We start from the raw sequence: 9,977 nt of genomic DNA, 5'->3' as shown, positions 1-9,977 counted from the left end.
TCAAGGATGAGGCATCCAACTTTGATCAAGAGAAGTAAATGTGGTTAACATCTTGTCTGCAAAAATAGCTTGTGCTCGATCAATGCAATGAGAGGACGACCAAATGAGACTACTTGGACAAGGAAGTTACTAACTTCAATTATGTCAATTGGCATATTGAGTTCCAGCAATGGAAGAATTCAGTGCTTCCATTGTGGTCAAAGTCCGGTATTGCTTCGAGAGTGTTCCTGCATTGTCTATTACTTGCTTGCTGAATATAATTGGACACAATTATCTATCCACAACGGAAGCCATAATCATCCCGTGGCAAAGGGAGTTTTGCAATCCGCAATTCAACATACAAGAGAACTTGTGCCTTGTGTAGTGTCTAAATCATCAACCACTGGACCAAGGCACCTGCAATTTAGTCTTGCAAAGCAAATGGTAATGGGAGCAATGGTTTGCAAAAATGGGGAGCAACTTAATAGCAAGGAGCTCCTTTCTGTTCTGGAGGAGATGCGACCATTGATCCATACGCAAATATGCCAATTTATTTTATTGTCTACGAGTTTTTTGTCTTTACCACCTAGTTGACATTCATATACATAATTTTATTTTCAGGTTTAAGCATTGGATAAGAGAGGCTACTACTACTACACAGATTAAGGTCGGTGCGGAGTCCCAGTTGATTCGACTAAAAAACAGCTACGGCTATCAGTATCTTCACGGAATGCTATTTCCTGGGCAATCCACATATCGTAATAGACATTGTCATGTGTTCAAAATGTCAATGCAACAGGATAGGAATGGGAACTTGCGAAGAAGCTGGGTTTGCTTTGATCACGTGCATAGAATAGTGGGGTCGACAACAATGGTAGCACATGTCTACAATCCTATGCAAGGCTTGCTAAGATGACTTCCTGCTACTCCTTTCTATCTTTCATAGCATTGATTGATCATTTTTCATTGCAAGATTCAAGAAATGCAAACAATTTCCATCTGCAAGATGCAAGAAGAAGACACTCAAGCTCAAATCCTGTTCTAGGAAATGATGAATTTGGTGCTGTTGGAAAGCGAACACAGTCTGGTTGATTTTAGGGAATTCATGGCTAATGAGGCTAGAGCAAGTTAGAACGCTATTCAAACTGCATTGAACGGAGGATGTGACAATGTTATGCAAGGAAGGGAGCACTCCTGCTTGTTTTAATGGGAGTAACATTGCACATTCACCCCATGCAATACGTGCATAAAAAATTTCAGGATGAGAACAAGCGTTTGTGTGAATTACGGCGCTATACAAGGAGCGAAGAAGAGGCAAACAAGCTTGTACAAGACTATACAAGCTTGGTGGGCTTCTGGTAAAGTGTTCGATTGTAACTTGTCGCAAATGGATTGTTGGTTTAGTTGGTGGCATGTAAGATACCCTCGTTGGAGATAACACTTTGTCGGGGTAAATTTTGTCAAATCATTTTTGAAGGGAGTCATATATTTCACTGTGGAAATGCAACCCCAAAATATGAAAAAGAATTGCAAGAGTTGGATGATCTGTCGTTCAATCCAACTACAAACCTTGCAGAAACAAAGCATGGGAGCTGGCTTGCCAACGAGGGAAACAAAGAAATGTTGAGCTTGTATGATGCATGCGTGTCTGATCTATCAAACACTTTGTTGCAAAGTGTCAAGATGCTAGCTTTTGTTGAGGGTAAATATCACGGAGCTAGGCAGAAAAACCTGCATGTTGGGCTCAACGAGGCTGAGCACCAGGCCAGCTGCTATTGCCAGAGAGATTGAGGATGGTGTTGGAGGTACACCACTCTATAGGCAACCGACAATGGATGGAGATTATATTACAATAGAGTTAGAAAGCAAAAACACGCTGTGATAGTTAGCCTGGAGGAGGAGAATGCTTCGCATTGATCTGAGTACATTACACAAAACATCCCGCAAAATCGCAGAGGCCTCTTTGTAATAGCTGGAATCCACGGTCAGTCTGTCGAGAAACAAGAAAGTGGCCTGGTGGTTGTGAGGAATGACATTCATAAGACAATGTTGGCAAATCACCGAATACCAAAGAGAAGTAGAGTTCAATGTCAAGGGTGGTTAGGATCTAGAGTGGGTAAGTGTAAAAAGAATATAAAGAACAAGGGAGTAGGTGCAAGTGCAATTGTGCCATCCTTTTGGGGAATTCAAACATGGGATAGAGGGGATAGCAGTGGTCACGGCAACGATTCAAAGGCACAATTCATGTGGTTCTGCAATGACAGTGTAGATCACATGTGGAAAATATGTAACACTATCACTCAATGCCCTACAAGAATCCCAAGTATATGGCTAGTGGAAAAGGTAACAAACATGACTGCTTCAGAGTTACTAGAAATGGAGACAAGAGGCTTCACAAAAGAGAAGATTGTTGTTAAGGAAACAAACAATGTACGTTATCGGCCAAGGGTCTCACTTCAAGCCTCCAAGAGAATTGAGTCGACATTAAGCATGGAAGCCCGTATTGTACAGCACATATCGTGAAGGCCGGTACCGGTACACAAAAAATTCATGGTGGAGACATCTTCTTCACAAGTCCGAGGCGAGAGATATGAAGTAGATATTGCAAGTAGCCAGATGTGTACATGTGGAGACTTTGTAGAATGAGTGGAACAAAGCAAACCATATATGGCCTACAAGCATACTTACTACATCTTCCTCTGCTATTTTGGCTTGGATTTGAACTACAATATGTTTATCCATCAAAGCAAGCTAGGAAATGAGGATCTTCTTTGTGTCTTCAATTGTCTCCATGCAGCATGAAACAGAATTGTAATTAAATATTGTACATCACATCCCCTAGTGTCAGTATGCAATTGTGGCATGAATTTTAACTATTTCTTCAATACTTTAAGTCTTTTTGTGGGACTTTAAGTTATGAGATGGTGGCTTGTGTATTTATGTTCTTTTACTATGTGTGAAGCATATGTTTGGGCTACTACAAGTTTGAATTTCATCATCTGATAAGGTTGCATGTATCTTCTAAAGCTTCCATAAGTTCAAAAAATAAGTTTTTTTTTATTGAAAATTTGGTTTGGAAGGTTCAATTGTATTGTGTAAATGCATGTATCTTCTAGAGATTTCGTTAAGTTTGAAAAATAAGCTTTTTTTAATTGACATCTTGGTTTGGAAGTTTTAATTGTATTGTGTAAAACCAAAAAAAAGTTCTCTCCAAAAATCTCTCTCCGTCGGAGGTGTAGAAAGCTTTTTCGTTTGGGAAAAAGCTTTCTCATAGGCTCCCTCCAAAAGTTCTCTTTGTTCCCTTCGCCATGCAATATCCACATTGGATCTGCTCGTGAATTATATCCACCCACACTGGTCGTTGTCCTCCATAGCTAGCATCACCCACCATCGTGGGAAGTTTGCTTCCAAGAAAATTGAACAAATGGCCTAGAACAAAAAATTAATGGAAAATTTTTCTTATAAATACGTAAAAATTACAATTCAACTTAAAAAAGACCTAGTTTAACTGGTGTTGTTGAAGGAGGAGTGTGATGGAGCAAGCTTCCATTTGTCTTAAGGTCACATGGCTACACTAATGTGCCCGTTCTTTTATTGGCTTCACTGAAACCTACATGGAACACCTTTTCATTGCTTCTAAGGGGATGAGGAAAGCTCTCGGGGGGGGGACACTTCCAACCAAGCAAGATGTTCTTGTGGCTCACTCTCCCATCGACTCGTCTGACACATCCTAAGGCTATGGACTTTAGGAGAGCCACCCAAACGTAAGCCAAAAAGCGGGGTTTTGCATTAACCAACAAAATGTAAGAGTGGCTAGGTACCAATGTCTATGTGAGCATATATTATTTATGTAAGTAGTGAGTCACACGATTAGAGTGGGGTCAATGCATGCTAAGGTGGTTAAAACCAAAGTGGGAATGATTGTGCTTTTTAGCACTTGCAAACCTTATAAATTTTAATTGTGGAGAATATTACGGGGTTTGGGGGACAATGATGAAGATGAGAGGGAATGTGGCTTGACTATCATGCCATCAGTTTCACAAGTGAGAGAGAGAGAGAGAGAGAGAGAGAGAGAGAGAGAGAGAGAGAGAGAGAGAGAGAGTGAACCAGAGAGTGAAAGAGAGAAAGACTATGTACAAGCTCAAAAAAGACAACTCTCACAAGAACAAAAGCACCATGGACGCTGAGAAGAACGCTACCTGAAGAATTAGGCGTTGAGGTGCACTGAACAGCAGGACCTTAAACAGCAGAGACAAGGTTTAGGATTGAGTACATTCAACTATCATGGGAAAGAAGAGCATTACGCTCACAGGTACCTGGCTCATTCAGTGACTTTGCGGTGCAAGTTTAAGGGTTGCATGCGAGGTATTTTGTGTGTGAAGCAGGTGGTCGTTGGCATGCCCCCAAAATCAAATACCCATGCCATGCAAAGTTTTGTTGCAGTGAGGAATTCCATCAAGAACATGGCCTTAGCCTCATGGGTGAGAGTCCACAACAGTTGAGCGACATTGATGTGCCCAAAGGCATGTGGCTCACCGTGTTCAAAGAACCCGAAAGAGGAAGTCCAAAGGTACAATGCAAAACATTGAAGCTGGAGTTTTATGAGGCATTCATGTTGCAGGTCCATAAGGTATACCAAGAGCCTCCCATAAATTACATTATCTCTATTGCCTCTGCCCGTGCTTTTGTTCTAGAAAATTGCATAGCTAGTAGTACAGCTTGGAAGAGCCCAACAAAGAAGAAAGACTAGAAAATAAAACCTATTGCTTTGGATGTGTTTGCTGAAGAAGTTGTGGCCAATGTCATAAAAAATGCACTTAAGCCCAGAAAGTTCACAAGTGGAGAAAGGCCAATGGGGCCACACGAGTTGTGGCATCACCTCTACTCAATGTGAAGCTTGGAGGGAAGCATAAGGTAGAAGAAATGGGCCACCTATGTGGATTTTCAAGACCATATCTTGGCAGCAAACAAAATGGTTAGCACCTTCATTGAGAGGGTTCATGAGAAGAAAGAGCAGCTATAGAGAATAAAATGTTGACTTTGGAGGCAGCAAAGGTAGATATGCACAGACATGAGGTCTCTCATATGGTGTAGTTGTATTTTGAAAGAAGGTGGTAGATTTTGAGTGCCAGTTTGGAAGCAATAGAGGCAGCGGGTGAAACTGCAAACAAGGAGGAAATTATAAGACTCCGTGCTGACTTGAAAGTTGTGAAGGAAGTTTTACAGCTTCTGGGAGCCTCAAAGTTGGCTGGCTATGAGAAGTGTGCGACAACTTTCCATGTAGAGAGGGATAGGGTGTAAGAACTGCTTGAGCAGGATGTCCGTGGCTAGAGTTCTATAAAGACACACTTAAAAAGCTGGGACAAAATCATGTATACACAATCAATCCATTTCCCCCATCTGACAGTCACATATCAAGTTGACTCATCATTAACACTAGAATGGTAACAGGACACTTTTATGTCCTTGGACACTTTTGTGTCCTGTTAAGTGACCATTTTGCTTCAATTATTTGAAGAGTATGAAAATGAATTTCTAGGTGCTATATATCCACAAATTTGCCTTATGAGCTGAAAAAAACTTAGCCATTTTTTTTTAAGTTCGATCTCACCATGAACCTTACTCTTGCACAACATTTTTGAACCAAAACTGTGTGAAAAAACGAGTCCTGTTTTTGGCTTTTTTTTCACATTTTGGCAACTATACCACTCTAAACTTCATGTTTGTGAGGTTTAGATGGCTAGAGGTTAGGCCTTCATAGTTCTCAACATGTTTTGATGCTTGTAGGGAGAGCTAAGTGTTAAAATTGAAAGTTATGACCAATTTACAAGAATTGCATAATCCTGTTTTTTGGCCAAAATTAGCACTTTTATGATTTTTTTGGTGGCTTTCTTGATATCCAAATTCAATTTTGATTGTGTAAGTGTAATGTATAACATAAAGCTAATCTTCCTTGAGTTTTGGGGGACCTAATATTCTATATAGCATAGTATATGATGATGGTTGAGTTTTTGGATTGCTGAAGAATACGATACATTTTAGAGTAGCAAGTATAACTTTCTCAATATTGCTAGTTTCTTAGGCCAATTGTGTGTATTTTGTAGGTAGTAACCATATCTAATCATAGACTACAAACTTGGCTAGATATTGAGTAGTTTCTATGGGTTTCTAGAGGTCATAATGGTAAACCCAGTTTTTTCATGTTTGTTGTATTTAGCACTTTATCATTGCCCCCAAGGTTCCAATTGTAAGAGATCCATTATCCTTTTGACATGCTCCATGGCTCCTTTTGAATCCAGAGGCCCAAAGGGAACTAAGAAAACATGTATATAGTATATGTATTGAGCGTGACTATAAAAACTTTGATGATAGGTCCGCAGAATGGCAAAAATGCAACTTTTTTGTACCTATTTTTTTTGCCCAAAAAAAAATTAGTGAGGTAAAAGCAACCATATGTTTTGGTCACCAACCCATTGAAGTTAACGGGGCATTTTATCTCATGTCCTACAAAAATCTCCACTCTTATTTATATGCAATCAACCGTAAGAAATTGCTGTTTTAGGCAAAATGCACTGGTCCATCAACTTTAGAGGCTTGTAGTGACCAAGGGATGAAAAAAATTACAAGTTTCTCATTTTTTCCATATGTAGTAGTTATTGAACTATAAGCTCATGAAAGGATTTTTCAAAATGAGTGGATCTACTATGGTTTTGGAAATTTTTCCCAAAACCCTGAAAGGACACTTTTATGTCCTGTTAGGTTACCATTCTAGTGTTAAAGGTGTTTGTGCATCCTGTGGCTTGGGATTTTCGGAGAATGAGATAGTGGGTGTTTGTATGCTCCAATGCAAACACCCCTACCATCTCTTATGTTTTGCACATTTGTGTGGCAGTTGAGATATGTGCATGTACAGTGGCTGCAATCAAGTAGTTGTCAATGCTGCACAATGAATGTGCCCACCCTTAATTGCCAAGAAGCCTCTATCAATTGGTATGTTCATTTGTAAAGAGGGCTTGCTTTAAAAGGTAGTAGAATGCACCTGGACATTGGTGGGGGGAGCACCTAGTGACATAGAAATCACCTTTTGATTGGTAGAAACCACACATGGAGCGTAGAAACCATTCTGGCATTGGTGGAAGTAACCTTGGACCTGCTAGAAATGATCCTTGGGATGAGAGACCATAAGATTGGGATAAGTAGAAAGCACCAACAAACCTGCTAGAAACCACAATTGCTTGCAATATAAAGCAGTAAAGGCATAGTGTGAAAACCAGTGACCTGGTAGAAACTAGTCTAGGAACCATACAAGGACATTGTTTCTACCATTGTAATGGTAGAAACCAATAGAATGATCGTAGACATTGGTGGGAGGAGCACATAGTGACATAGAAATCACCTTGTAATTGGTAGAAAACCACCCATGGAGTGGTAGAAACCATTCTGGCATTGTTGGAATCCACATTGGACCTGCTAGAAATGATCCTTGGAATGATAAACCATAAGCTTGGGATAAGTAGAAAGCACCCATAAACGTCAAGGAAACTGGCCAATAAGAAAGTAGGACTATTTGAAGATTCCTTGGACTGGTAGAAACCATACGCCTAGGCTGGGTAGAAAGCCCAAGCAGACTTGCTAGAAACCATAATTGGATGCACTTTAAACTAGTAAAGGGAATGGTAAAAACCATTGACTCGGTAGAAACCTATGGAAACTGATAAAAAGTAGCTGGGTTTTAAGATAAAAAGTAGCTGGGTTTTAAGATTTCTCATTGGGTACTTTGGCCCTACATGGTGGACACCACCAATACAGGGTTTGAAACCACAAATATAGTGGTGGAAACCTATTAAAAGTGGTCAAAACTAGGTGGGTTTTAAGATTTCTCAGTGGGTACTTCAGTCCGTGGTGGTGGAACTCACCAATACACTAATGAAAACCACGAGCACAATGGTGGAAACCTATGGAAACTGGTCAAAAGTAGCTTGTTTTTAAGATTTCTCAATGGGTACTTCAGTCTGTGGTGGTGGTGGAATTCACCAATAAAGTGGTTGAAACCACCAATACAATGGTGAAAACCCCCAATATAGTGGTGAAAACCACCAATACAATGTTGGAAACCACCTATTCAATGTTGGAAACCACCAATAGAGTGTTGCAAGTATTATATTATCTTGTGCAGGTGGTCTTGAAGGCTCACAAGCTAGGTCATCATTGAAGACCGTCAGCACACAACATTTTAAGAGTATGCATGACACCCGTAGCATTCCCAAAGTGCAATGTGTAAGCCCCAATGGCACCACAAGAAGTCCTCGAGTGCAAGGTTTGAGCACCAGTGAAACATCAAACCTGCGAACTAGCGATGGATTTGGTAAGAGAAACACGGAGGTTGGTGAGAAATATATGGATATTGTCATCGATGGCATTGAGAAATCATATACAGAAAACCTCATGTGAGAAGGACCAAGAGTCTCCCATTGATGTGATTCTCTAGAGCTTCTTGTCTTCCAAAAAGAAGTGCATTAATGGTACTACCAATACTCCACACTTCCTTAACCCTAGAACTTTGCAAACTAAATTATGTACTTATTGTTGTCTTTTTGTCCATGCAAAGCCAGAAAGTAAGTGTTAGTGCTTGGAAGCGGCAGATGCAAAAACAATCATTGAAGAAGGAGATCATAATGAAAGGGAGAGGCCAGATTTGGAGATGGCCAAGAAGTCCTCACTGGAGGTTAGTGAGAAAGATGTGGATGTTATCATTGACGGAACTGAGGAGTTGGTACAAAAACAGCATGTGCGAAGGTCCAAGAATCTCCCATTGATGTGACTCTCTAGAGCTTCTTGTCTTCCAAGAAGAAGTGCAACATAATGGTGCTACCAGTACTCCACGCTTCCTAGACCCTACAACTTTACAAATTACATTATGTACTAACTGTTGTCTTTTTTGTTCATGCAGATCCAAAAAAGAAGAGACAGTGCTTGGAAACAGGACACTCAAAAACATTCATTGAAGGAGATCTCAAAGAAAACAAGGGGCCAGCTGTGAAGATGATTGAGAAGTCATGATCGGACCACAAAATAGGAAAATCCAAATCACAGGAGTTCCGTGCACGTTCCTCATGAGCATGAAGTTCTTATAGAATTATCAGTACATAGAAATATGTGTAGATGTGCAACTCAAAGGCCCTGTAAGCATAGTGTGCATTAGCATGCAAGCATGAACTACATGTTGTAGTATCAATGCGCAATTTTGTATGCCAATGTGCAACTAAAATGCCTTGTAATTCTAGTGTGCATTAGCACATACTACCTTTTGGAACTAAATAGAACTACTACTTTTTGTCCATTTCCTTTGTTTCAACAAGTGTTGTTAAATTGGTGTTTCAAATCTATTATGAATAGTTGGGCATTTGGGTTGTTCATAACAGGTACATCTTGTGCTTATTTAGGTTTTCCATATCATGTTGAAGGTGTAAACATCAATGCAATAAATGATGCCTGTAAACATGCCATTTCAAACGAGGAGAAACTTGCATTGTTTCCCTTACATGATGTGAACTATGCCATTGGATGGGAAAAGGCCCAGATGTGGCGAATCAGAAAGGCCAAGCGGCTCAAAAGAGAGAGAACCAAGTCCAAGAAGTTCCTAGGGTGATTATGCACATGAGGAAAATTGAAGAGTACTCTAATTATGTACATCCCTCTAGTGATGTCATTTTTGCTAAGTAGTAGGGGAAGGGAGAGAGCTTTTGAAGGGAGCTTTTTATGGAAAATGGACCAACTGGCAAATTTATTGAAAAAGCTCTCGCTATGAACTTTGTGTTGGATTCCCTAATCTTATGGAAAAAGCTCTCTTCACCAAATGCTGGTTGATAATGCAGGCGGTCACCCAAAATTGTGTTGCCACATTAGAAGACACCACTATAGAGTGATGGTTGGGTTTTTGGAGGTCTTAGCAATGTGCTTGCATACAAGCTACAATACATATGAAGACAAGTGTATAA

The 9,977-nt window shown here is 40.1% G+C and overlaps 1 pseudogene; it reads left to right on the top strand.

The window, feature by feature from the left end:
- The first annotated feature begins 8,220 nt into the window (after positions 1 to 8,220).
- LOC147461526 (uncharacterized) lies at positions 8,221 to 9,019 on the top strand (annotated as a pseudogene).
- Positions 9,020 to 9,977: the final 958 nt, after the last annotated feature.

This window comes from Adiantum capillus-veneris, chromosome 3 (genome assembly GCF_014529385.1).
Source record: "Adiantum capillus-veneris isolate H3 chromosome 3, ASM1452938v2, whole genome shotgun sequence".
NCBI lineage: Eukaryota > Viridiplantae > Streptophyta > Polypodiopsida > Polypodiales > Pteridaceae > Adiantum > Adiantum capillus-veneris.
This window is presented reverse-complemented; position numbering and strand designations above follow the sequence as displayed.